The 27,382-nt window shown below is 38.0% G+C and overlaps 1 protein-coding gene across 1 annotated transcript in view; it reads left to right on the top strand.

Annotated features, from left to right (window-relative positions):
• The window catches only part of SPRY3 (sprouty homolog 3 (Drosophila)), a 112,644-nt gene that overhangs the window by 8,353 nt on the left and 76,909 nt on the right, over positions 1 to 27,382 (top strand). The gene's annotated exons all lie outside the window — the stretch shown is intronic.

Below are 27,382 nucleotides of genomic sequence, written 5' to 3'. Positions count from 1 at the left end.
GATTTCCTTATTATTATTTACTATCCTAGAGGAGGTGAAGTGGTATCACATTATGGTTTGGATTTTTATTTCTCTAGGGACTAATGATGTTGAGCATCTTTTTATTTGCTTATTGTCCATTTGTATATGTTATTTGGAGGAATACCTATGCAAATCCTTAGCCCATTTTAAAATTGGCTTATTCTTCATTTTATTGTTGAGTTGTAAGAGCACTTTACATACTCTAGATACAAGATTCTGTCAAATATATGATTTGCAGAATATTTTACCATCTGTGAGTAGTCTTTTCACTGTCCTGATGGTGTCTTTTGAAGCATAGTAGTTTTTAATTTTGTTGTTGAGTTTATCTATTTTCACCTTTTGTTTCTTGTGCTTTTGATGTTATATCTAAGAAACTACTGCCCAAGCTATAGTCATAAGGAGTTACATCTGTGTTTCTTCTATGAGTTTTATATTTTAGCTCTTACATTTTTATATTTGATATGTTTTTAGTTAATTTTTGTATATGATGAGATGTAAATTCATTCTTTCATATTGTCGGCATGTTTTCAGTGTCCTGTTTTTTAGCCAAAAATTACCACGTAAGTAAGTGTCCCCTCAGTTCAATTATCTCAACTCAATATGACCTGAGAAAGCATTAGAATTTGATAGGGAGCAAAGGTTTCAAATCATTCTACCCCAAAGCTCCTTCATCTGAAGCCAGAGCTGGTATATCTTTCTTTTGTTAAATTGACAGATAAAATTATATGTATTTTTTATGGCTAAATAATATTCCAAAGTGGTACTGGAATAATATTTCACTCATTGATGGACACTTAGTTTTATTCCATATCTTGGCTATTGTGAATAGTGCTGCGATAAACATGGGTATGCAGATACCTCTTTGACACACTGATTACGTTTTCTTTGGATGTATACCCAATAGTGGGATTGCTGGATCATATGCTAGTTCTTTTTAAAATTTTTAAATTTAATTTAATTTTAAGTTCTGAGATACATGTGCAGAACGTGAAGGTTTGTTACATAGATAAACATGTGCCATGGTGGTTTGCTGCACTTATCAACCCATCATCTAGGTACTAAGCCCCACATGCATTAGCTATTTATCCTGATGCTCTCCCTCCCTCCCCTCAACGGCCCATTATGTGTTGTTCCCTTCCCTGTGTCCATGTGTTCTCATTGTTCAGCTCCCACTTACAAGTGAGAACATGCAGTGTTTGATTTTCTGTTCCTGTATTAGTTGGCTGAAGATGATGACTTCCAGCTTCATCCATGTCCCTGCAAAGGACATGATCTCATTCTTTTTTATGGATGCATAGTATTCCATGGTGTATATGTACCACATTTTCTTTATCCAGTCTATCATTGATGGGCATTTGGGTTGTTTCTATGTGTTTGCTATTGTGAATAGTGCTGCAATGAACATACATGTGCATGTATGTTTATAATAGAATGATTTATATTCCTTTGGGTATATACCCAGTAATGGGATTACTGGGTCAAATGGTATTTCTGGTTCTGGCTCTTTGGGGAATTGCCACACTGTCTTCCACAATAGTTGAACTAATTAACATTCCCACCAACAGTGTAAAAGTGTTCCTATTTCTCCAAGCAATTGCAACAAAAGCAAAAATTGACAAATGGGATCTAATTAAACTAAAGAGCTTCTGCACAGGAAAAGAAACTATCTTCAGAGCAAACAGGCAACCTACAGAATGGGAGAAAACTTTTGCAATCTACCCATCTGACAAAGGTCTAATATCCAGAATTTACAAGGAACTTAAACAAATTTACAAGAAAAAAAATCAAAAAGTGGTCAAAGGAAATGAAGAGACACTTCTCAAAAGAAGATATTTATGTGGCCAACAAACATATGAAAAAAATCTCAACATCATTGATCATTAGAGAAATGCAAACCAAAACCACAATGAAATACTATCCCACTCCAGTCAGAATGTTGATTATTAAAGGGTCAAGAGACAACAGATGCTGGCAAAGCTTTTTAAAATTTTTTGAGGAACCTCCATGTTATTTTCCATAGTTAGTATAATAATTTACCTTTCCACCAACAGTGTGCAGAGGTTTCCTTTTTTCCACATCCTCACCAACACTTGTTATCTTTTGTCTTTTTGGTAATAGCCATCCTAATTGGAATGAGGCAATATCTTATTGTGGTTTTGCTTTGCATTTCCCTGATGGTAATGATGTTGAGTATTTTTTCATATACTTGTTGACCATTTGTATGTCTTTTTTTGAGAAACGTTGATTCAGGTCTTTTGCCCATTTTTTTGTCTTTTATTTGTTTTTTGTTGTTGTTCTTGTAGTTTTTTATTATTCTTTAAGTTCTAGGGTACATGTGCACAACATGCAGGTTTGTTACATATGTATACATGTGCCATGTTGGTGTGCCGCACCCATTAACTCATCATTTACATTAGTTATTCCTCCTAATGCTATCCCCCACCCCACCCCATGACAGGTGCTGGTGTGTGATGTTCCCCCACCCTGTGTCCAAGTGTTCTCATTGTTCAATTCCCATCTATGAGTGGGAACATGCAGTGTTTGGTTTTCTGTCCTTGTGATAGTTTGCTCGGAATGATGGTTTCCAGCTTCATCCATTTCCCTAAAGAGGACATGAACTCATCCTTTTTTATGGCTGCATAGTACTCTGTGGTGTATATGTGCCACATTTTCTTAATCCAGTCTATCATTGATGGACATTTGGTTGGTTGCAAGTCTTTGCTGTTGTAGATAGTGCCGCAATAAACATACGTGTGCATGTGTCTTTGTAGTAGCATGATTTATAATCCTTTGGGTATATACCCAATAATGGGATCACTGGGTCAAATGGTATTTCTAGTTCTAGATCCTTGATGAATCCCCACACTGTCTTACACAATGGTTGAACTAGTTTACAATCCCACCAACAATGTAAAAGTGTTCCTATTTCTCCACATCCTCTCCGGCACCTGTTGTTTCCTGACTTTTTAATGATTGCCATTCTAACTGTTGTGAGATGGTTTTGATTTGCATTTCTCTGATGTTTTGCCCATTTTTAAATCAGGTTATTTGTTCTCTTGCTATCGACTTGTGTGAGTTCCTTACTCCCTTATTAGATACATAGTTTGCAAATACTTTCTCTCATTCTCTTCACTCTGCTTATTTCCTTTGCTGTACAGAACCTTTTTAGTTTGATGTAATCCCATTTGTTTATTTTCACTTTTGTTGCCTGCACTTTTGAGGCCACTGTGTAGCTTTTCCCATATGTTTTCTTCTAGTAGTTTCATAGTTTCATTCTGTTAGGCTTACAGAAAACATCATATAGTTATAACAGGTTGTTTTAAGCTGACAGCAACTTAACTTTGATAGCCAAAAGAAAAAAAAAACCTAGAATTGTACCCCATTCTATACTCCCACATTTTGAATTTTTGATGTCACCATTTGCATATTTTAATATTGCGTATCCCTTAACAAGTTATCATAGTTATTATTATATTTGATAATTTTGTCTTTTAATCTTCATACTAAACATATAAGTGATTTACATGCCACCATTACCGTATTATTCTGAATTTGACTATGTCCTCAATTTTACTACAGTTTTATACTTTCAAATGTTTTCATGTTACTCATTAGAGTTCTTTCTTTTGCAGCTTGAATAACTCCCTTTAACATTTCTTCTATGACAAGTCTGATGGTGCTAAACTCCCTCAGCTTTTGTTTGTCTGAGAAAGTCTTTATCTTTCCTTCATTTCTGAAGGATAGTTTTGCTGGTATAGTATTCTTGGTTGACAGTGGGTTTTTTTTTTTTTTTTTCTTTTCAGCACTTTGAATATATCATCCCATTCTATGCTGGCCTACAAAGTTTATTCTGAAAAGTTCACTGCTAGGCATATTGGAACTCCCTTATATAGTATTTGCTTTATTTCTCTTGCTGCTGATTTCAGGATCATTTTTTGTCTTTGATTTTTGATAGTTTCATCATAATATTCTTATTTGGATTGAATCTGATTGGAGACTTTTGACCTTCCTGTACCTGGAGATTTATATCTTTCTCCAGATTTGGAAATTTTTCTATTATTTCTTTGAATAAGCTTCAATCCCTTTCCCTTTCTTTTTCTCTTCCCCTTCATGAACCCCTATAATCTGAACGTTTGCTCTTTTGATGCTATCCCATAAATCTCAGAAGCTTTCTTTATTCCTTTTTATTCTTTTTGTTTTTTCTCCTTTGAGTGTATTTTTTAAATTTCAACTTTTATTTTAGATATGGGGGTACACGTGCAGGCTTGTCATATGGAGATTTGTGTGATGCTGAGACTTGGGGTACAGATCCTGTCACCTAGGTAGTGAGCACAGTACCCAGTAGGTAGCTTTTCAACCCTCACTCCTCCTTCTCTCCCCACTCTAGTAGTCCACAGGGTCTATTGCTCTCATATTTATGTCCATGTGTGCTCAGTGTTTGTCTCCCACTTTTAAATGAGAATATGCTGTATTTGGATTTCTGTTTCTGTGTTAATTTGCTTAGGATTGTGGCCTCCAACTGTATCCATATTTCTCCAAAGGACATGATTTCATTCTTCAATATGGCTGCATAGTATTCCATGTAGTATATGTACTGTATTTTCTTTATCCAATTTGCCATTGATGGGCAGCTGGGTTGATTCCACGTCTTGGCTATTGTGAATAGTGCTATGATGAACATATGAGTGCATGTGTCTTTTCGGTTTATTATTTATTTTCCTCTGGATATATATACCCAGTAATGGAATTGCTGGATCAAATGGTAGCTCTGTTTTTTTAAGTTTTTTGAGAAGTCTCTAGACTGCTTTCCACAGAGCTGGACTAATTTACATTCCCATCAATGGTGTATAAGCATTCCCTTTTCTCTGCAGCCTTACTAGCATCTGCTGTTTTTTTTGACTTTTTATTAATAGCCATTCTGACTACATATTTTTGAATAATCTTTCTTCAAATTCACATTCTTTCTTCTGTTTGATCAGTTCAGCTGTTGATTCTCTCTATTGCATTTTTATTTTATTAATTGCATTTTTAGTTATAGGATTTATTTTTTATTGTTAATTTTAATTTTTGTGGGTACATAGTTGGTATATATATTTATGGGGTGCATGAGATATCTTGATACAGGCATGCAATGTGTAATAATCACAACAGGGTAAATGGGCTATCCATCTTCTCAAGCATTTGTCCTTTGTGTTATAAACAATATGATTACACTGTTTTAGTTATTTTTAAATGTTCAACAATTATTATTGATAAAGTTGTTAATATAGGTACACTTATTAGAGATTATGGATTTAGTGCATTAGCTTGTACAGAAGGAAGTAACTCTAACAGCTTCATTGGCTAGTTGGCTAAAATTTGGACTACATTTAAATCAGTTGAGATGTTAGAACTTTCATGACATAATATAGAGGAAGGAACATAAAAGCTTAGGGAGATAGGAATGATGGAGTGAATCAATCATATGTGATTTTCACAGCCACCACACACAGACACACACACATACACACACACTGTATCCCCCATGATGACCCAGAAAATATTCCTTTCACTAAGGTTTTGAGAAATATATTAGTGAGAAGAGCACCACTGTATTAGTCGCCTAGTGCTACATTAACAAACCATCCTCAAACTTGGAAGATTAAAAAAAATTTATTTAAATCACAAGTTTACAGATTGACCTACTGGTTCTGCTGTCCTGCACCAGGCTCAGCTTACTTTGACAAGACTCACTCATGCTTATGACATCAGCCAGCAGGTCATCTGAGGGCTGGCTGGTCTTGAAAGAACTCAGTTTAAATGGCTCATCTCTATTCCACATTGTTTTCTCATCTTCCAGCAGGCTAGCTTAGGGTTATTTATATGACTGTGAATAAGGTTCCAAAAGAGAAAGTGAAAGTGTGCAAGGCTCTTGAGGCATGGGCTCAAAACTAGTACAATGTCACTCTATCACATTCTATTGGTCAAAGCATGTTACAAGGCTAGACTAGATTCAAGGTATGGCGAAATATATTCCACCTCTTGATAGGAGGTTATTTGCCACAGAGCAAAGGGGCATGGATACAGGGAGGAGTAAAGAATTGTGGCCATCTATTCAATCTACTACAACCAGTGCCCTTGTAAAGTTCTGTGATGGTTGTCTTATGTAGGCCAGGTATGACAGTGGAAACTTACAACACTGAGATGACTGCCCTGATATCAGTCAGTATGATGGCATCCCTGAGTACCTGAGGCCAACTGTCAGCCCTTAACTACAAGAGATGAGAGTAAGTACTTTAGTTGGAAATAAGGACAAAGTGATTATCACAGTGTTTTGGTCCTCAACGATTTTTGATGGCAGCTAATTCATCACAGTGTCCTTAGGAATGAAATAGACGGGTAGATTACTAAAATGATACTTGAGCTAAACAACAAGACTCTAGATTTGATAGAAACTTGACTTGAATCACTAAAATGGAAATTCATGGCTCCTCAAACCCAGTTCTAAACACCTAAAAAGTTCATAGACCTAGAGCTCTGTGATTGAAGGAGAGGATAGATCCCCTTGATGAAACACCCCAGGGCACTGCCACAAATATATTTGTAAACCATATCCCAAACCTTCTCCAAATGGATCTATAGCCATTTACCGTGGGGACAGCATAGGGAAAAGGAAATAGCCAGATCTTTTGGGGGATATTAGACACTAGCTCTGAATTGATGTTAATTTGTGAGAACCCACATTATTACACTGGTTCACAAGCTTAAGTGTGGGCTTATGGAAGTAAGATGATAGTGGATTTTTCACCTATGTTTGTGACAAGTAAATCAGATTACCCACCCTGTGGTTATTCCCCCAAGCTCTTGAATATATAATTGGAGTAGACACATTCAGACAGTGGCAGAATCTTCACATTTGCTATCTGATCCATGAAATGAGAGTTATTATTGTAGGAGGAGGCAAGTATAAGCCTCAAGAACTTCCCATTAGTAACAGAATAGTAAACCACCATGGTGAAACCCCATCTCTACTAAAAATACAAAAATTAGCTGGGCATGGTGGCATGCACCCGTAGTTCCAGCTACTCGGGAGGTTGAGGCAGGAGAATCACTTGAACCCAGGAGGAGGAGGTTGCAGTGAGCCGAGATCATGCCACTGCAGTCCAGCCTGGCGACAGAGTGAGCCTCCATCAAAAAAAAAAAAAAAAAAAAATCAGAACCTATCACTTCAGTGAAGTTTTCTTGGGATCCAATGGTCAGGAGCATTTTGATTTATCTTCTCACACGCCTTACCTGGATATTGTTACTGTTGAGTGCCTAACCTGCCAAGGTAGGAGAGGAACACTTGGAGGGAACAAACCATCCACCTGGTGACAAGTTGACTACATAGGATAGCCTCTATCAAGGAGTAGTAAATGATCTTTCCTTACTGAAATAGACATACGCTCTGAGTATGGATTTACCATAATATTTATTCTCGCATTATCATGTGTGGACCTGTGAAATGTCTTATGTACCATCATGATATTCTAATGACAATGATTCTTAATAAGAAACTCAATTCACAGCAAATGAAGCACAGAAATGGGCTTATACCGTGGAATTCATTTGACTCACCCTATACGAAATCACCCAAAGGCAGCTGAACTGACTGAACAATGGTTAGACTGCTGAAGATCCAGTTGTGACATGAGTTGGGAAACAACTCCTAAATTTTGTTGGGTTTTGTTTTGTTTTGTTGTATTATACTTGGCTACATTATTTATATAAAGTGCAGCAAAAATAATTATTTTTTACATAGGTGTTTTAAATTGGCTTTGATGGAACTTTGTTCCATAGAAGGATCCTCAGATAATACTTTTTTAAAGCTGAGCCCCGCCATGGATTTGTATTATCAAATACCTGTGAGTTGGATAAATTCCTCTCCTCTTGAGGTCCCAAGATAACTTTGGGCTCCTGGGCCTGTCGGAAAGTGAAATTGTTTATTTACCACAGGTCAGGAACCCCGTTCAGGGACTGTGTACACAAGGCATGAGGCCAATTTTCCCAAGGGGCTCATATATATATATACACACACACATATATATACACACACACACATACACATATATATATACTTTAAGTTCTGGAGTACATGTGCAGAATATGCAGATTTGTTACATAGGTATACATGTGCCCTGGTGGTTTGCTGCACTCATCAACCCCTTCATCTCCATTAGGTATTTCTCCTAATGCTATCCCTCCCCCAGCCCCCCACCTCCCACGAGGCCCCAGTGTGTGATGCCCTTCTCCCATGTCCTTGTGTTCTCATTGTTCAACTCCCACTTATGAGTGAGAACATGTTGTGTTTGGTTTTCTGTTTTTGTGTTAGTTTGCTGAGAATGATGGTTTCCAGCTTCATCCATGTCCCTGCAAAGGACATGAACTCATCCTTTTTTATGGCTGCATAGTATTCCATGGTGTCTATGTGCCACATTTATCTTTATCCAGTCTATCGTTGATGAGCATTTGGGTTGCTTCCAAGTCTTTGCTGTTGTGAACAGTGCCACAATAGACATATGTGTGCATGTGTCTTTATAGAAGAATGATTTATAATCCATTGGGTACATACCCAGTAATGGGATTGCTGGGTCAAACAGTATTTCCAGTTCTAGATCCTTGAGGAATCTATTCATCTGACAAAGGGCTAAATATCCAGAATCTACAAAGAACTTAAACAAATTTACAAGAAAAAAACAACCCCATCAAAAAGTGGGCAAAGGATATGAACAGACCCTTCTCAAAAAAAGACATTTATGCAGCCAACAAATATATGAAAAATCTCATCATCACTGGTCATCAGAGAAATGCATATCAAAACCATAATGAGATATCATCTCATACTGGTTAGAATGGCGATCATTAAAAAGTCAGGAAACAACAGATGCTGGAGAGAATGTAGAGAAATAGGAACACTTTTACATTGTTGGTGGGAGTGTAAATTAGTTCAACCATTGTGGAAGACAGTGTAGCGATTCCTCAAGGATCTAAAACTAGAAATCAAAGTAGAAGTGACTCCATACCATGGAATTAATTTGACTTACCATATGCCGCGTCACCCAGAAGCAGCTGGACTTAATGAACAATGGATAGATTGCTGAAGATCCACTGTGACATGAGTTAGGAGACAACACTTAAATTCTGTTTTTAAGAACCAAGAAATCAAAGTGGAAGTGGCTTCTCAATAACTCACTTACAGAATTTTGGTTCTTGTTCTGGTAACTTTGAGCACTGCTGGCTTAGAGGTTTTACTTACCAGAGGAGGAATGCTTTAATTGGGGATATAATGATTCCACTGAATTGGAAGTTGAGACTGCCACCTGCTATTAGCTTTTTGGAAGTTCTTATGCCACTGAACCAACAATCAGGAAAGGCTACTCTACAGGCTGGAGTGATTGATCCAGATCTCCAAAGAAATTAAGTTGCTGTCCCACAGTGGGGTCAGAGAGGACTATGCTTGCACTTGGGAAATTCCCTGGGGAACCTCTTTGTATTTCTATGCTGAATAGTGAAGATTAATAGAAAACTACATCAAACAGGAAATAGGCAAGATTTTTAAGGATTCAGACCGTTCGGGAATAAAGCTGTGCGTCTCCCTACCAGGTAACACAAAATGGGTCAAGGATATATGAATTAGTTGAAGAAGGATGTTTTAGATATTAACTATAATCCAAAACCATATGGTGTATATATATGTATTAATGAGACAGTGTCTTCCTTTTTTGTATGTATGTATGTATGTATGTATTATGTATAAACTGTATGCATATATTGACTAATTTATTTTTATTTCTCTTCCCTTATTATTTTATATAAAATCATTTTTGGAAGTTAACTTTACAGCTTAGTATTTATGTAAAAATTTTCAGATGGGACTGATTTGAAGAGAAATCAACATAGTTGATTTTGCCTTCATAGAGGCAAATACAATAACTATTGTGACTTTGTCACTTCTCATTTTGGGGAGATTGTGAGAGTGATTTTGTATGAAGGATAGTGACTGTCATGCGCGTCCCTGTGAAGAGACCACCAAACAGGCTTTGTGTGAGCAACATGGCTGTTTATTTCACCTGGGTGCAGGCGGGCTGAGTCCGAAAAGAGAGTCAGCAAAGGGAGATAAGGGTGGGGCCGTTTCATAGGATTTGGGTAGGTAAAGGAAAATTACAGTCAAAGGGGGGTTGTTCTCTGGCGGGCAGGAGTGGGGGTCACAAGGTGCTCAGTGGGGGAGCTTTTTGAGCCAGGATGAGCCAGGAAAAGGAATTTCACAAGATAATATCATCGCTTAAGGCAAGGACCGGCCATTTTCTCTTCTTTTGTGGTGGAATGTCATCGGTTAAGTCCAGGCAGGGCATTTGCACTTCTTTTGTGATTCTTCAGTTACTTCAGGCCATCTGGGTGTATACGTGCAGGTCACAGGGGATGCGATGGCTTGTTTTGGGCTCAGACGCCTGACAGTGACAACTTATTAATTAAAATTAATAATATTAAAATACAAAGAGCTAGTTTTGTTGGTGTATAGAAGTGAAGATACATGTGGAAGGATATATATGAATACTTAGTAGCCAAATTGGTATGCTGTGCTGGTTATTAATAGTCTCTGAGACTCAGGCCACACTGTGTTATGCTCTGTGATGTTGGGGCTCAAATTTTGTAAACCACATTTATGCTCTGCCTGCTAGCTCCCTGGTAGTCTTTGCCAAAAGAAGGTGCTATGGCAGTATCAGTTCCTGCTGGTAGCAGCAGCTTAATCCAGTTTGCAGTTTCCCCAACATTTCCAGAATTAGCCTTATTGCACTTCCTCAGATACTCCACCACCAGCTGGCAGTACCTGCTCCCCAGAAGTGTTCCACTGGAAGACCCTCCTCAGGTGCACTCAGATGAGCATCATCAGGCTTATGCTCCCTCCTGAGAAGTCTGCATTTCACTTTTGCAAAGCCTTTCCTCCAAATTTCTAGGATTTAGTAATTTCAAACTCTTCCCTTTGTTCCACCCTGGGAGTGGTAGCTGCTTCCTGCTGTTATCATATCCATGGTAACTTATTGTTTTCTTTTTGCATTTTTATTTTTCCAATGCCTAGTAATTCCTTATGTTAGTTTCCTCTGCTAAAACAATTGGTGTGTTTTCTGTCTCCTGCCTGGAACCTGATTGACACAAGCAATTTACAGGCATACCAGCAATGTAAAAGCATGTCCTTTGTTCCACAGTCCTTACAACAGAAGGAATTGTTAGTAATTCTCAGGTGTCCTTTTTTTAAATTTAGCCATTTTCATGGGTGTGTAAGGTAACCCCATTGGGTTTTAATTTAAAATTTCCAGAAAATTTATAAAGTCAAGAATCTTTTTCATTTTTAGTGGAGTGTCTGAGTTTCTTATTGGGTTGCCTTTTTTCCCAAGTGGATATCCCAGCCAGCACCACTTATTGAAAAGATCCCCTGGCTGGGCGTAATAGCTCATGCCTGCAATCCCAACAGGTTGGGAGGCCGAGGTGGGAGGATTGCTTGAGCCCAGAAGTTCAAGACCAGCCTGGGCAACATGGCGAGCCCCTACCTCTAAAATATATGTGTATATATATACACATATATATACATTTTTTTTAAAGGAAGAAAGAAAATATCACCCTTTCTGTACTGCTCTGCAGTGCCACCTTTGTAATAAATCCAGTATCCATATGTGTATGGGCCTGTTTCTGAACTCTCCATCCCATTCTAACGGATTTTTTTGGTCTATTCTTGCACTATACATCAAGTCCTAATTAGCTAGCTTCATCATCTTTCCTGCTATTCCATATTACATCTTCTTCTTCAAGGATGATTTGACCATGTGCATTTCTACATTAAAAAATCAGCTTGTCAAGTCACAAAATAAATCTGTGGAAATTTTGGTTGTGACTAAATCTTTAGAACAATTTGGGGAGAACATCTTTGTCATATTATGTCTTTAAGCCCACCAATACAATAGTGCTAGATATCTTCTCATCCAGACCCATCATCCTTTTGCACCCAGGAATATGGACTACATTAATGAAATGCCTTGCCCTATGGCTTCTGGTTAGATTTGGCCAGTACCCCAGAAGGAAATCAGAATGAGAGAGGAGGGTGAGGTCGGAGTATTTATTTCTCTGGGTCTCTCCTTGAAAGATTGTCTTGGGTTAGCCTCAACTGAAGCTCACTGCTTAATAAAAGCATCCATCTCTACAGGACTCACTCCTTTTGGGTTCTGACAATTGCTTCCTCCTTTTGTCCCTACTGAACTAAGCTTGGTAACTGCTACTCCACTGCTATTATCCCTAGGTCCTACATTACCCTTTGTGTTTCCTCTACAATATATCCATACATTTTTGAATACTTACTTTGAAAACAAACCCTCCAGAATTATTCTAATTTTAACAACAGCTTTATTAAAACATAATTGATATATAAAGAACTGCACATATTTAATGTGTATAATTTGATGTTTGAGTACATACAAGTATCCATTATACCATCACCACAATCAATGTAATAAATGCATCAAACACCTTCAGTTTCCTTGTGTCCCTTCGGGTTTTTTGGCTTGTTTGTGGTAATAACACTTAACATGGGATCTACCCTCTTAACAAATTTTGAAGTTGTAGTTAACAATACAGTATTAACAATGTAGTAACAATACAGTTAACTACAGGCACTATATTGCACAACAGATTTATAAAAGTTATTCATCTAGCATAACTAAAACTTTATGCTCATTGAACAAGTCCCCATTTCCCCCACCTCCCTAGCCCTTGGCAACCACTATTATGTTCTCTGCTTCTATGAGTTTGATTATTATATATTTCTCATATAGGAGTATTTGTCCTTATGTGACTGGCTTTCTTCATTTAACATAATATCATCCGGGTTCAACCATGTTGTCACATATGGTAAGATTTTCTTCCTCTTTAAGGCTGAATAATATTCTGCTGTATGTATCCACCACATTTTCTTTATCCATTCATCTGTAGATGGACATTTGAATTGTTTCCATATTTTGGCTATTATGAATACTGCTGCAATGAATGTGTGAGTGCAGATATCTTTTCAAGGTCCTTATTTCAATTATTTTGGGTATATACTCAGAAGTGGGATTGTTGGATCACATGATAGTTTTATTTTTAAGTTTTTGAGGAAACTCTTTAGTATTTTCTATAGCTGCTGCATAATTTCATTTTCCCACTAACAGTATACAAGTGTTCCAGTTACTTCATATCCTCACTAACATTTGCTATGTTTGGGTTTTTGATAATAGCCATCCTAATAAATATGAGGTGATATCTCATTGTAGTTTTGATTTGTATTTCACTGATAATTAATTATGTTGGGCATCTTTTCATTATCTGTTGGCCATTTGTATGTCTTCTTTGGAGAAATGTCTGTCCAAGTCCTTTGCCCACTTTTTAATTGAGTTATTTGTTTTTTGCTATCGAGTTGCAGGAATTTCTTGTACACAGTGACTTTCGAACAACACAGGAGTTGGGGCACCAACTCTCTGCACAGTTGAAAATCTACATATAACTTTTGACTCTCCAAAAACTTAACTTCTAATAGCTCCCTGTTGACTGGAAGCCTTTGCAATAAATCCCACTTGGTCATGATAAATGATCTTTTTAATGTTTTATAGAATTTGGTTTTCTAGTATTTGGTTGAAAAATTTTGAGTCAATATTCATTAGTGATATTGGCCTATAGTTTTCTTTTGTGGTGTTGTAACACCAAAGATTCTTGCCTTAGCCACGCCAAAGAATTGGTGTCGCGGTAGCCCGCGGTGGGAGAGACACGGATCGGACCGAGAGAAAAAAGCTGTAGGCTTTATTGAGCAGAGTGGCAGTACAAAGTTTCCACAGCGTGGAAGGGGTCCTCAGCGGGTAGCCAGTGTTAGATTTTTTGACCACCTTTTAAACTCTTTAAGGCGGGAAATACGTGCGGCAGGAAGATGTTACCAGAGTGAGAAACAAAGACAATTAACATGTCTCAGATCTTGAGGAAAACTGGAATTGTAATTTAAGTTTGATGACTTTATAACCTTGCAGCGGCAGGGCAAAGGAGACAGGATCTCACAGGATTTTACAAACTGTGTTTACAAGGAATCGGAATTGGGAGCATAGATAAGGTCCGCTGGTCACAGGAAAACAGGCTTTTAACATTCCTTTTAGTTTCAGGGGAGGGGGAAGGGAGAGAGGGAGCGAGGACACAGGGAAGCTTACAGCAAAAGTTTCGCTGTTTGTAGCTTTCCTGGGGAAGAAAACACATGCACAAATTCTGATGTTAGGAATATTTTAAGCACATATCTTCAATATTATTCATCCAGGACCTAAGTAAATCCTGTTGCAGAAAATGAGTGAGTTTCACAGCTTTCTGAGCCCCAACTAGACCCAGGAAGCCCAGTTGGAACCTCCTCTCAATGTGTTTTTGTCTGGTTTTGATATCAGGGTAATATGGCCTCAGAGAATGAGTTCCTCCTCCTCTATTATTTGGAATAGTTTGAATAGGATTGGTATTAGCTCTTCTTTAAATGTTTGGTAGAATTTACCAGTGAAGCCATCGGGTCCTGGCCTTTTCTTTGCACGGAGACTTTTTATTATGGCTTTCATCTTATTAGTTGTTATTGGTCTGTTCGGGTTTTGGATTTCCTTATCACTCAATCTTAGTAGGTTGTATATGTCTAGGAATTTATCCATTTCTTCAAGATTTTTCAATTTATTGGCATATAGTTGCTTATAGTAGCCACTAACGATCCTTTGAACTTCTGTGGTATCAGTTGTAATATCTCCTTTTTATCTCTTATTTTATTTATTTGGGTCTGCTCTCTTTTTTTTTTAATTAGTCTGCCTAAAGGTTTGTGAATTTTGTTTATCTTTCCAAAAAACCATTTTTTGTTTCTTTTTTTTATATTGTTTTCTTCATTTCAAATTTGTTTCTTTATTCTCAGATTTTTATTATTTTCTTCGACTAATTTGGGGTATGGTTTACTCTTGCTTTTCTAGTTGTTTAAGATTTATTATTAGGTTGTTTATTTGAAGTTCTTCTTTCTTAATGTAGGCACTTACAGCTATAAACTTCCCATTTAGGACTGCTTTTACTGTATCTTCTAGGTTTTAGTATGCTGTGTTTCCATTATCATTTGTTTCAAGAAATTTTTCAATTTCCTTCTTAATTTCTTCATTGACTCACTGGTCATTCAAGAGCATATTTTTAAATTTCCATGGGTGTGTATAGTTTCCAAAATTCTTCTTGCTGTTAATATGTAGTTTTATTCCACTGTGGTCAGGGAAGATGCTTGATATTATTTCAATTCTTTGCATCTTTTAAGATTTATTTTGTGACCTAAGATATGGTTTATCTTTGATAATGTCCCTTGTGCTGAGGAGAGGAATGTGTATTCTGCAGCTTTTGGATGAAATGTTCTGTACAAATCTATTAGGTCCATTTGGTCTATAGTGCAGATTAAGTCTGATGTTTCTTTGTTGATTTTCTGTCTGGAAGCTCTGTCCAATGCTGCAAGTTGTGTGTTGAAGTCTCCAGCTATTATTGTATTGGGATCTATCTCTCTTTAGCTCTGAGATATTTTTTATTATATTATATTATATTATATATTATATATATTCCTTGTCTCTTCATATAGTTTTTGTCTTGAAATTAATTTTGTCTGATATAAGTGTAACTACCCCTGCTCTTTTTTTGGCATGGAATGTCTTTCTATCCCTTTATTTTTAGTCTACGTGTGTCTATAAGTGAAGCGTGTTTCTTGTAGGCACCATATTATTGGGTGTTGTTTTTATTCATTCAGCTACTCTGTGTCTTTTGATTGGAGAGTTTAGTCCGTCTACATTCACCATTATTATTGATAAGTAAGGACTTACTACTGCCATATTGTTATTTGTTTTCTAGTTGTTTTGTAGTCTTTTCTCTCACCTTCCTTCGTTTCTTTCTTTTAGTGAAGGTGATTTTTTTTTTCTGCTGGTATTATTTAATTTCTCACTTTTTAATGTGTCCATTGTATGGTTTTCTATTTGAGGTTACCATGAGGCTTGAAAATACTATCTTATAATCCATTTTTTAAGCTAATAACAACTTAATATTGTTTGCATAAACAAACAAAAAGTGAAAGGAAAACTAATAAAAGCTCTACACTTTATTCCCCTGCTTTAAAATTTTTTTCTATTTCTATAGAAAATTTTGTTTCTATTTCTATCTTATTGTACTGTCTATACCTTTAAAATTGTTGCAGTTATTATTTTCCATTGGTTCATCTTTTGGTCTTTCTACTTAAGATAGGACTTGTTTACATACCACAGTTACAGTGTTGTAATATTTTGTGTGTTTTCTGTGTACTTACTATTATCAATGAGTTTTGAACCTTCCAATGATTTCTTATTGCTCACTAATGTCCTTTTCTTTCTGCTTGAAGTACTCCCTTTAACATTTCTTGTCGGACAAGTCTGATGTGGATGAAATCCCCGAGCTTTTGTTTGTCTGGGAAAGTTGTTATTTCTCTTTCAAGCTTGAAGGATATTTTTGCCAGATATACTATTCTAGGTGAAAGTATTTTTTCCTTCACACACAAATGAAGTCTCCCTTTCTGTTCTGAGTCACCTGGATCTGGGGATGGCATCACATGAGCACCCCTGTGGTCACCACCATAGGGACTGCACTGGATCAGACCTGAAGCCAGTACAGCAATGGGTCTTGCCCAAGGCCTGCTGTAATCACTACCTGGCTACTGTGTATGTTTGTTCAAGGCCCTGGGGCTCCACAATCAGCAGATGGCAAAGACAGCCAGACCTGTGTTTTTCCTTTCAGGGCAGTGAGTTCCACCAGGCCCCAGGCAGGTCCTAAGGTACCATCCAGGAACCAGGGATTGGCATCAAAGTCTGTACAATTCTACCTGGTGTTCTATTGTACTGTGTCTGACCCGGCACTCAACCCATAAGTCACAGTGCTTCCTGCTCTTTCCTCTCCTTTCCATAGGCAGAGGAGCCTCACCTTATGGCCACCACCACAGGCTTACAGGGAGTACTGCCAGGCTACTACTGATGTTCCATTAAGTACCAAGGGCTCTTCAGTCAGCTTGTGGTGAGTGCTGTCTCACCTTAGAGGCACCCTTCAGGAATGTGGGCTCCCCTCTGACCCAGGGCAGGTCCAGAAATACATCCAAGAGCCAAGGCCTAGAATCAGGGACCCCAAAGGGTACTTTTTAATGATCGCCATTCTAACTGGTATGAGATGGTATCTCATTGTGGTTTTGATGGGGTTGTTTTTTTCTTATAAATTTGTTTAAGTTCCTTGTAGGTTCTGGATTTTAGCCCTTTATCAGATGAATAGATTACAAAAATTTGCTCTCATTCTGTAGGTTGCCAGTTCACTCTGATGATAGTTTCTTTTGCTATGCAGAAGCTCTTTAGTTTAATTATATCCCATTTGTCAATTTTGGCTTTTGTTGCTATTGCTTTTGGTGTTTTAGACATGAAGTCTTTGCCCACGCCTATGTCCTGAATGGCATTGCCTAGGTTTTCTTCTAGAGTTTTTATGGTTTTAGTCTTATGTTTAAATCTTTAATCCCTCTTGAGTTAATTTTTGTATAAGGTGTAAGGAAGGGGTCCAGTTTCAGTTTTCTGCATATGGCTGGCCAGTTTTCCCAGCACGATTTATTAAATAGGGAATCCTTTCCCCATTGCTTGTTTTTGTCAGGTTTGTCAAAGATCAGATGGTTGTAGATGTGTGGTGTCATTTCTGAGGACTCTGTTCTGTTCCATTGGTCTATATCTCTGTTTTGGTACAAGTACCATGCTGTTGTGGTTACTGTAGCCTTCTAGTACAGTTTGAAGTCAGGTAGCGTCATGCCTCCAGCTTTAGAAGATAAGAAGTAACTAAGATCAGAGTAGAACTGAAGGATATAGAGACATGAAAAAGCCTTCAAAAAATCAATGAATACAGGAGCTGGTTTTTTTAAAAGATTAACAAAATAGACTACTAGTCAGACTAATAAAGAAGAAAAGAGAGAAGAATCAAATAGACAAAATGAAAAATGATAAAGGGGAGATCACCACTGATCCGACAGACATATAAACTACCATCAGAGAATACTATAAACACCTCTACACAAATAAACTAGAAAATCTAGAAGAAATGGATAATTTCCTGGACACATACACCTTCCCAAGACTAAACCAGGAAGAAGTCGAATCCCTGAATAGACCAATAACAAGTTCTGAAATTCAGGCAGTAATTAATAGCCTACTAACCAAAAAAAGCCCAGAACCAGACAGATTCACAGCCGAATTCTACCAGAGGTACAAAGAGGAGCTGGTACCATTCCTTCTGAAACTATTCCAAACAATAGAAAAAGAGGAAATCCTCCCTCTCATTTTATGAGGCCAGCATCATCTTGATACCAAAACCTGGCAGAGACACAACAACAACAACGACAACAACAAAATTTCAGGCCAATGTCTTTGATGAACATTGATATAAAAATCCTCAATAAAATACTGGCAAACTGAATCCAGAAGCATGTCAAAAAGCTTATCCACCACAATCAAGTAGGCTTCATCCCTGGGATGCAAGACTGGTTCAACATACACAAATCAATAAACATAATCCATCACATAAACGGAACCAGTTACAAAAACCACATGATTATCTCAATAGATGCAGAAAAGGCCTTCAATAAAATTCAACACCCCTTCATGCTAAAAACCATCAATAAACTAGGTATTGATGGAACGTATCTCAAAATAATAAAAGCTATTTATGACAAACCCACAGCCAATATCATACTAAATGGGCAAAAGCTGGAAGCATTCCCTTTGAAAACCAGTATAAGACAAGGATGCCCTCTCTCACCACTCCTATTCAACATAGTATTGGAAGTTCTGTCCAGGGCAATCAGGTAAGAGAAATAAATAAAGGGTATACATATAGGAAGAGAGGAAGTCAAATTGTCTCTATTTGCAGATGACATGTTTTTATATTTAGAAAACTCCATCATCTCAGCCCAAAAACTCCTTAAGCTGATAAGCAACTTCAGCAGGCTCAGGATACAACATCGATGTGCAAAAATCACAAGCATTCTTATATACCAATAATAGCGAGTCAAATCATGAGTGAACTCCCATTCACAATTGCTACAAAGAGAATAAAATACCTAGGAATACACCTTACAAGGGACGCGAAGGACCTCTCCAAGGAGAACTACAAACCACTGCTCAAGGAAATAAGAGAGGACACAAACAAATGGAAAAATATTCCATGCTCATGGATAGGAAGAATCAATATCATGAAAATGGCCATGCTGCTCGTAGTAATTTATAGATTCAATGCTATCTTTGTCAAGCTACCATTGAATTTCCTCACAGAATTAGAAAAAACTAATTGAAATTTCATATGGAGTCAAAATAGAGGCCGTATAGCCAAGACAATCCTAAGCAAAAAGAACTATGATATATTGTTATAGTCTTTTAGTTCAGTGTGTTAAGTAATTGTGGTTATTTCTTTTTTAATTTTTTAATTACTTTGGAAGCTTCTTGCTTAAATTTCAAATGTGGATTTTTAGCAGTTTTTAACTTCGAGCTTAATAGAATTATAAATTGATTTATGACCCAGCATATGCTCAGCTTTTATAGATTTTTTTATACATATCTGAAAGCTATATGTATTCTGCAGTAGTTGGATGCAGTGTTTTATATAGGTCAATTAGGTCAAGTTTATTAATTGCGTTTTTCAAATCCTCTACATGCTGAATTTTTTTGTACATTTGTGCAGCAGCCATGTGGTGTGCCACTTCGCTCTCCCTTCAGGTAAGTACCTCCACAGTAGGTGCATTTAGCTGAAACCCTTCAGCTGCAACAATCTGGGGATCTGACACACGGTTTGATGGAATGCCAAATTCTCACTGGAAAGTTCCCAGACAAAAACTGAGCACTATGAAGATACTAGACCTTGACTATTGCTACCCAATGCAACATTCTTCTACAGTCACTTATGTACAGAATTCTTCAAGAGCATCATTTTTCATTTTTTTTTTTTAATTTTTTTTTTATTTTTTATTTTTTTGAGACGGAGTCTCGCTCTGTAGCCCGGGCTGGAGTGCAGTGGCCGGATCTCAGCTCACTGCAAGCTCCGCCTCCCGGGTTTGCGCCATTCTCCTGCCTCAGCCTCCGGAGTAGCTAGGACTACAGGCGCCCGCCACCTCGCCCGGCTAGTTTTTTGTATTTTTAGTAGAGACGGGGTTTCACCGTGTTAGCCAGGATGGTCTCGATCTCCTGACCTCGTGATCCGCCTGTCTCGGCCTCCCAAAGTGCTGGGATTACAGGCTTGAGCCACCGCACCCGGCCAAGAGCATCATTTTTCATTTCTCTGAGATAAATTCTCAAGAGCACAGTTTCAGGGGCATGTGGTAATTACATTTTTATTTTTATAAGAAAACACAAAGCTGTTTTCCATAGAGAATGTATCATTTTATATTCCCACCAGCAATGTATCAGTGATCCAGTTTCTCTGCATCCTAACCACCATTGATGTTATCACTTTTTTTTTTTTTTTTTTTTGAGACAGAGTCTTACTATGTTTTCTGGGATGGAGTGCAGTGGTGCAATCTTGGCTTATGGCAGCCTCCACCTCCTGGGTTCAAGTGATCCTAGTGCCTCAGCCTCCTGGGATTATAGGCATACACTACTACACCCGGCAAATTTTTGTAATTTTAGTAGAGATGGGGTTTCACCAGGCTGATCACTTGGTTTCAAGTGATCTGCCCACCTCAGCCTCCCAAAGTACTGGGATTACAGGCATGAGCCAGCTCACCCAGCCCACATTTTTTTAAGTCTAGTCATTCTGGTAGGTTTATAAGGATATCTCATTGTGCTTTTAATTTGCAGTTCCCTCTGATGGCTAATGATGTATTTTCTCTTTTCATGCCCTTATTTGCAATTTGCATACTCCTTTCAATGAAATGTCTGTATCTTTTGTCCATTTCCTAATTATTGAATTTTGAATTTTAAAAATATGTTCTAGATACTAGTCCTAGATTTACAAATATCCCAGTCTGTTGCTCGTCTTTTTATCCTTATAACAGAGTTTTTGCAGAGCAAAAGGTTTTAAAATTCTGATGAGGTGTAAGTTATCAATTTTCATTTTATGTATCATGCTTTAAAAATTTTTATTTTAATTATTTATGGGGTACATGAGATGTTTTGATATAGGCATGCAATGCATAATAATCATATCATGTAAAATGGGGTATCCATTCCCTCAAGCATTTATCCTTTGTGTCCGTATTAGTCCATTTTTGCATTGTTATAAAGAACTACCTGAGACTGTAAAGAAAAGAAGTTTAAAATTGGCTCACAGTTCCACAGGCTGTACAGGAAGCATGGCTGGGGAAGCCTCAGGAAACTTACAAGCATGGCAAAAGGCAGAGAGGAAGCAGGAATGTCCTACCTGGCTGGAGCAGAAGGAAGAGAGCAAACGGGGAGGTGCTACACACTTTTAAACAACCAGATCTCATGAGAACTCACCATCAGAACAGCAAGGAGGAAATCCACCCCCATGATCCAATAACCTCCCACTAGGCCCCTCCTCAAACGTTGGGGATTACAATTTGACATGAGATTTGGGCGGGAACACAAATCCAAACCATATCAGTGTTACAAACAATCCAATTACACTGTTTTAGTTATTTTAAAATGTACAATTAAATTATTATTGACTATAGTGACACTGTTGTGCTATCAAATACTAGGTCTGATTCATTCTTTCTGACTATTTTTTTTGTATCCATTAACTATCCCCACCTTCCTTCACTCCAGCCCCTTACATCCTTTCCCAGTCTCTGGTAGCCATCCTTCTACCCTCTATCTCCATGAATTCAGTTGTTTTGACTTTTAGATCCCACAAATAAGTAAGAACACAAAATGTGTCTTTCTTGCCTGCCTTATTTCATGTTGCAAATGACAGGATCTCTTTTATTTCTTTTTGTGGCTGAATAATACATTTCATTTATACATTTATCTATTAATGGACACTCAGGTTGTTACCACTGTTGGGCTACTGTGAATAGTGTTTCTGTGAACATGTGTGTGCATATTTTTGTTGGATATTTGGTTTTGAGTCTCTTGAGTAAATATCTTGGAGTGGAATTGCTGGATGATATAGTAACTTTATGTGTAAGCTTTTGAGTAACTTCCAGAATGTTTTTTGCCATGATTGCACAATTTTAAATTCCCGTTGATAGTTCAGTTTATCTACATTCTCACCAACGTTTGTTATTTTCTGCCATTATTGTTATTATTAGCATCCTAGTGGGTGTGAAGTGATATCTAATTGTTTTGATTTGCATTTCCCTAATGTTTAATATGGAGCCTCTTTTCATGTGCTTACTGGCCATTTGCATATCTCCTTTAGAGAAATGTCTATTCAAGTCCTTTGCTTATTTTTAAATTGGGTTGCTTTTCTCATTGAGTTGGAGGAGTTACTCATATATTCTGAACACTAGATCTTTATCTAGTTATCAGATATATGGACCCTTATCTAGTTATCGGATATATGATTTACAAATATGTTCTCTTATTCTATGGATTGTCTTTTCACTCTCTTAATAATGTCTTTTGGTGCACTAAGGTTTTTAATTTTGATGAAGTCCATTTTATGGTTTTTAAAATTTTGTTACTTGTGCTTTTGGTGCCATATCTGAGAAACCATTACCTGATTCAACATCATGAAGATTTATTCCCAGGTTTTCTTCTAATATTTGTACAGTTTTAGCTCTTATATTTAGGTCTTTGATCTATTTTGAGTTAATTTTTGTACATAATATTAGGTAAAGGTCCAACTTCATTCTTTTGCATCTGGATATCCAGTTTTCCCAGAACCATTTGTTGACGAGACTGTTCTTTCTCCGTTATATGGTCTTGGTATCCTGGTTGAAAATCAATTACACATAGATGTTTGGGTTTATTTCTGGATTCTCAACTCCATTTCAGTGATTCATAGATGTGATTGTCTATCCTTATGCCAGTGCCACATTGTTTGGATTACTGTAGTGTTATAATAAGTTTTGAAATTGGAAAGTGTGAGTCTTCCAACTTTTTATTTTCTTTTCTAAATTGATTTGGCTATTTGGACTCATTGCAATTCTATATGAATGTTAGTATTGTCATTTCCATATCTATAGAAAAGGTTATTGGGAGTTTACATATAATAGGAAAGCCAACTGTTTTTCCTACTCTCATGCTTAGCACAGACCACTTCTGGTCACCAAATTATATATGAGGATTTCTCCACACCAACAATCTATTCTCCTGTGGACACCCACTTGGTGTCCTATAATTAAATTAAATTATGATACCATCTGCCTAGAAACAATGTCAGATCCCACAGGTTAAGGGCTCAACCCTGCAATACTGTGTATACTTCAGATACCAGTTATAAGTAGTAGTTTGTCACCTATACTTCTGACAACTAGCTATAAATCAGGATTCCCTTGACCTTTCCCTCAGTTTAGATTAATTTGCTAATATGGCTCCTAAAACCGAGTCTATGTATTTAAAGTGGGTTTGTTGTAGACAGCATGTAGTTGGATTTTATTAAAAACCTACGTTGGCAATCTTTCTTTGAATTGGTGCATTTAGATCATTTATATTTAAAGTGGTTATTGATTTTTAAAATATATATCTACCATATTTGGTAACTATTTTCTGTTGCTTTTACATTTTTAAAATTTTTATAGATTTAGGAGATAGAAGCCAATTTTTGGCATGTGGATATATTACATAATGATAAAGTCTGGATTTTTGGTTTACTCATCACCTGAATAGTGACTATTGTACCCTTAGGTAATTTTTCAACCCTCACCCCCTCCTACTATTCCCACCTTTTAGAATCTCCAATGTCTATTATTTCACTCTGTATATCCATGTGTACTCATTTTTACTTCCCACTTACAAGTGAGAACATGCAGTTTTCAACTTTCTGTTTCCGAGCTATTTCACTTAGGATATGGCCTCCAGTTCCATCCATGCAACTGCAAAAGACATGATTTCATTCTTTCTTATGGCTGCATAGTATTCCATGGCGTGTGTATATATATATATATAAAATCTTCTTTATCTAATCATCTGTTTATGCACACTTAGGTTGATTCCATGACTTTGCTATTGTGAATAATGCTGCAATAAACATATGAGTGCAAGTATCCTTTTAATTAATGATTTCTTTTCCATTGGGTAGATAATAGTGAGATCGCTAGATTGAATGGTAGTTCTATTTTTAGTTCTTTGAGAAATCCCCACACTGTTTTCTGTAGAGGTTGTATTAATTTGCATTTCCATCAACTATGTATAAGCATACCCTTTTCTCTAAATCCTTGCCAACATCCGTTGATTTTTTGACTTTTTAGTAATAGCCATTCTGACTGGGATACAATGATATCTCATTGGGGTTTTAATTTGCATTTCTCTGATGATTAGTGATGTTGAGCATGACTTCATATATTTGTTGACTGTATGTCTTGTTTTGAAAAATGTCTGTTGTGTCCTTTGGCCATTTTTAATGGCGTTATTTGGGATTTTTTTCTTGTTGAGTTGAGTTTCGTGTAGATTCTGGGTATTAGCCTTTTGTTAGATGCATAGTTTGAAAATATTTTCTTCCATTCTATAGGTTTTCTGTTTGCTCTGCTGATTCTTTTGCTGTGCAGAAGCCTTTTAGTTTCATTCCCATTTGTCTATTTTTTGTTTTGTTGCATTTGATTTTGGGGACTTAGTCATAAATTCTTTGCCTAAGCCAAAGTCCAAAGAGTTTTTCCTAGGTGTTCTTCTAGGATTTTTTATAGTTTCAGGTCTTAAATTTAAGTATTTACTCCATTTTGAGTTAATTTTTGTATATGGTGAGAGATACGGGTCCAGGTTCATTCTTCTGCATATGATGATTAAATAATCCCAGCACCACATATTGAATAGACTGACCTTTCCCCAGTGTGTATTTTTGTTGGTTGTGGATATGTGGCTTTATTTCTGGATTCTCAATTCTCTTCCATTGACCTATGTGTCTATTTTTATACCACTACCATGCTACTTTTGCAGTGGCTGGTACCGGTTTTTCCTTTCCATATTTAGTGCTTCCTTCCAGAGCTCTTGTAAGGCAGGCCTGGTGGTGACAGAATCCCTCAGCATTTCCTTGTCTGTAAAGGATTTTATTTCTGCTTCACTTATGAAACTTAGTTTGACTGGATGTGAAATTCTGGGTTGAAAATTCTTTTCTTTAAGAATGTTGAATATTGGCCCCCACTCTCTTCTGGCTTGTTGCGTTTCTCCAAAGACATCCACTGATGGTCTTCCCTGTGTAGGTAACCTGACCTTTCTCCCTGGCTACCCTTAACATTTTTTCCTGTGTTTCAACCTTGGAGAATCTGACAATTATGTGTCTTGGGGTTGTTCTTCTCGAGGAGTATCTTAGTGGTGTTCTCTGTATTTCCTGAATTTGATGTTGGTCTATCTTGCTAGTTTGGGGAAGTTCTCCTGGATAATACCCTGAAGCGTGTTTTCCAACTTGGCTCCATTCTCCCTGTCACTTTTAGGGACCCCGATCAATCATAGGTTGCATCTTTTCACATAGTCCCATATTTCTTGGAGGCTTTGTTTGTTCCTTTTTAATCTTTTTTCTCTAATCTTGTCTTCATGCCTCATTTAGTAAGTTGATCTTCAGTCTCTGATATTCTTTCTTCCACGTGATTGATTCGGCTGTTGATACTTGTGTATGCTTCACGAAGTTCTTGTGCTGTGTTTTTCAGCTCCATCAGGTCATTTATATTCTTCTTTAAACTGGTTATTCTAGTTAGCAGTTCCTGTAGCCTTTTTTCAACATTCTTAGCTTCCTTACATTGGGTTAGAACATGCTCCTTTAGCTCAGAGGCGTTTGTTATTACCCACCTTCTGAAGCCTACTTCTGTCAATTCATCAAACTCATTCTCTGTCCAGTTTTGTGCACTTGCTGGAGAGGAGTTGCAATCATTTGGAGGAGAAGAGGCATCTGGTTTTTGGAATTTTCAGCCTCTTTACACTGGTTTTTTCTCATCTTCATGGATTTATCTACCTTTGATCTTTGAGGTTGATGACCTTTGGATGGAGTTTCTGTGTGGGGGTCCTTTTTGTTGATGTTGATGTTATTGCTTTCTGTTTGTTCGTTTTTCTTCTAACAGTCAGGCCCCTCTGCTGCAGGTCTGCTGGAGTTTGCTGGAGGTCCACTCCACACCCTATTTGCGTGGGTATCACCAGCGGAGGCTGCAGAACAGCAAAGATTGCTGCCTGTTCCTTCCTCTGGAAGCTTCGTCCCAGAGGGTCACCGGCCTAATGCCAGCCAGAGCTCTCCTGTATGAGGTGTCTGTCAACCCCTGTTGGGAGGTCTCTCCCAGTCAGGAGGCACGTGGGTCAGGGACCCACATGAGGAGGCAGTCTGTCCCTTAGCAGAGCTCAAGTACTGTGCTGGGAGAATCCTCCTTGTCAGGATCTGCTGCTCTCTTCAGAGCTGGCAGGTAGGTATGTTTAAGTCTGCTGAAGCTACACCCACTGCCACCCCTTCCCCCAGGTGCTCTGCCTCAGGGAGATGGGAGTTTTATCTATAAGCCCCTGACTGGGGCTGCTGCCTTTCTTTCAGAGATGCCCTGCCCAGTGAAGAGGAATCCAGAGAGACAGTCTGGCCACAGCCACTTTGCCGTGCTGTGTTGAGTTCCGCCTAGTCTGAACTTCTAAGCCTTTTTAGTGTGGTCAGGGGAAAACCGCCTACTCAAGCCTCAGTAATGGCAGAAGCCCCCCCCCGCCACCAAGCTCGATCTTCCCAGGTCAACTTCAGACTGCTGTGCTGGCAGCAAGAATTTCAAGTCATTAGTTCTTAGCTCGCTAGGCTCCACGGAAGTGGGACCCGCTGAGTGAGACCACTTGGCTCCCTGGCTTCAGCCCCCTTTCCAGGACAGTGAACGGTTCTGTCTCCCTGGGGTTTCAGGTGCCACTGCGGGGGTGAGAGGGGTGGGAAACTCCTGCAGCTAGCTCAGTGTCTGCCTGAACAGCCGCCCAGTTTTGTGCTTGAATCCCAGGGCCCTGATGGTGTAGGCACATGAGGGAATCGCCTGGTCTGTGGATTGCAAAAGCCGTGGGAAAAGCATAGTATCTGGGCCTGATATGACAGTCCCTCATGGCTTCCCTTGGCTAGGAGAGGGAGTTCCCCAGCCCCTTGCACTTCCCAGGTGAAGTGACGCCCCACCCTCATTCTGCTCACCCTCCGTGGGCTGCACCTACTGCCTAACCAGTCCCAGTGAGATGAACAGGGTACCTCAGTTGGAAATGCA

The sequence above is a fragment of the Mandrillus leucophaeus genome, unplaced genomic scaffold (assembly GCF_000951045.1).
Source record: "Mandrillus leucophaeus isolate KB7577 unplaced genomic scaffold, Mleu.le_1.0 Scaffold2445, whole genome shotgun sequence".
NCBI classification, from domain to species: domain Eukaryota; kingdom Metazoa; phylum Chordata; class Mammalia; order Primates; family Cercopithecidae; genus Mandrillus; species Mandrillus leucophaeus.
This window is presented reverse-complemented; position numbering and strand designations above follow the sequence as displayed.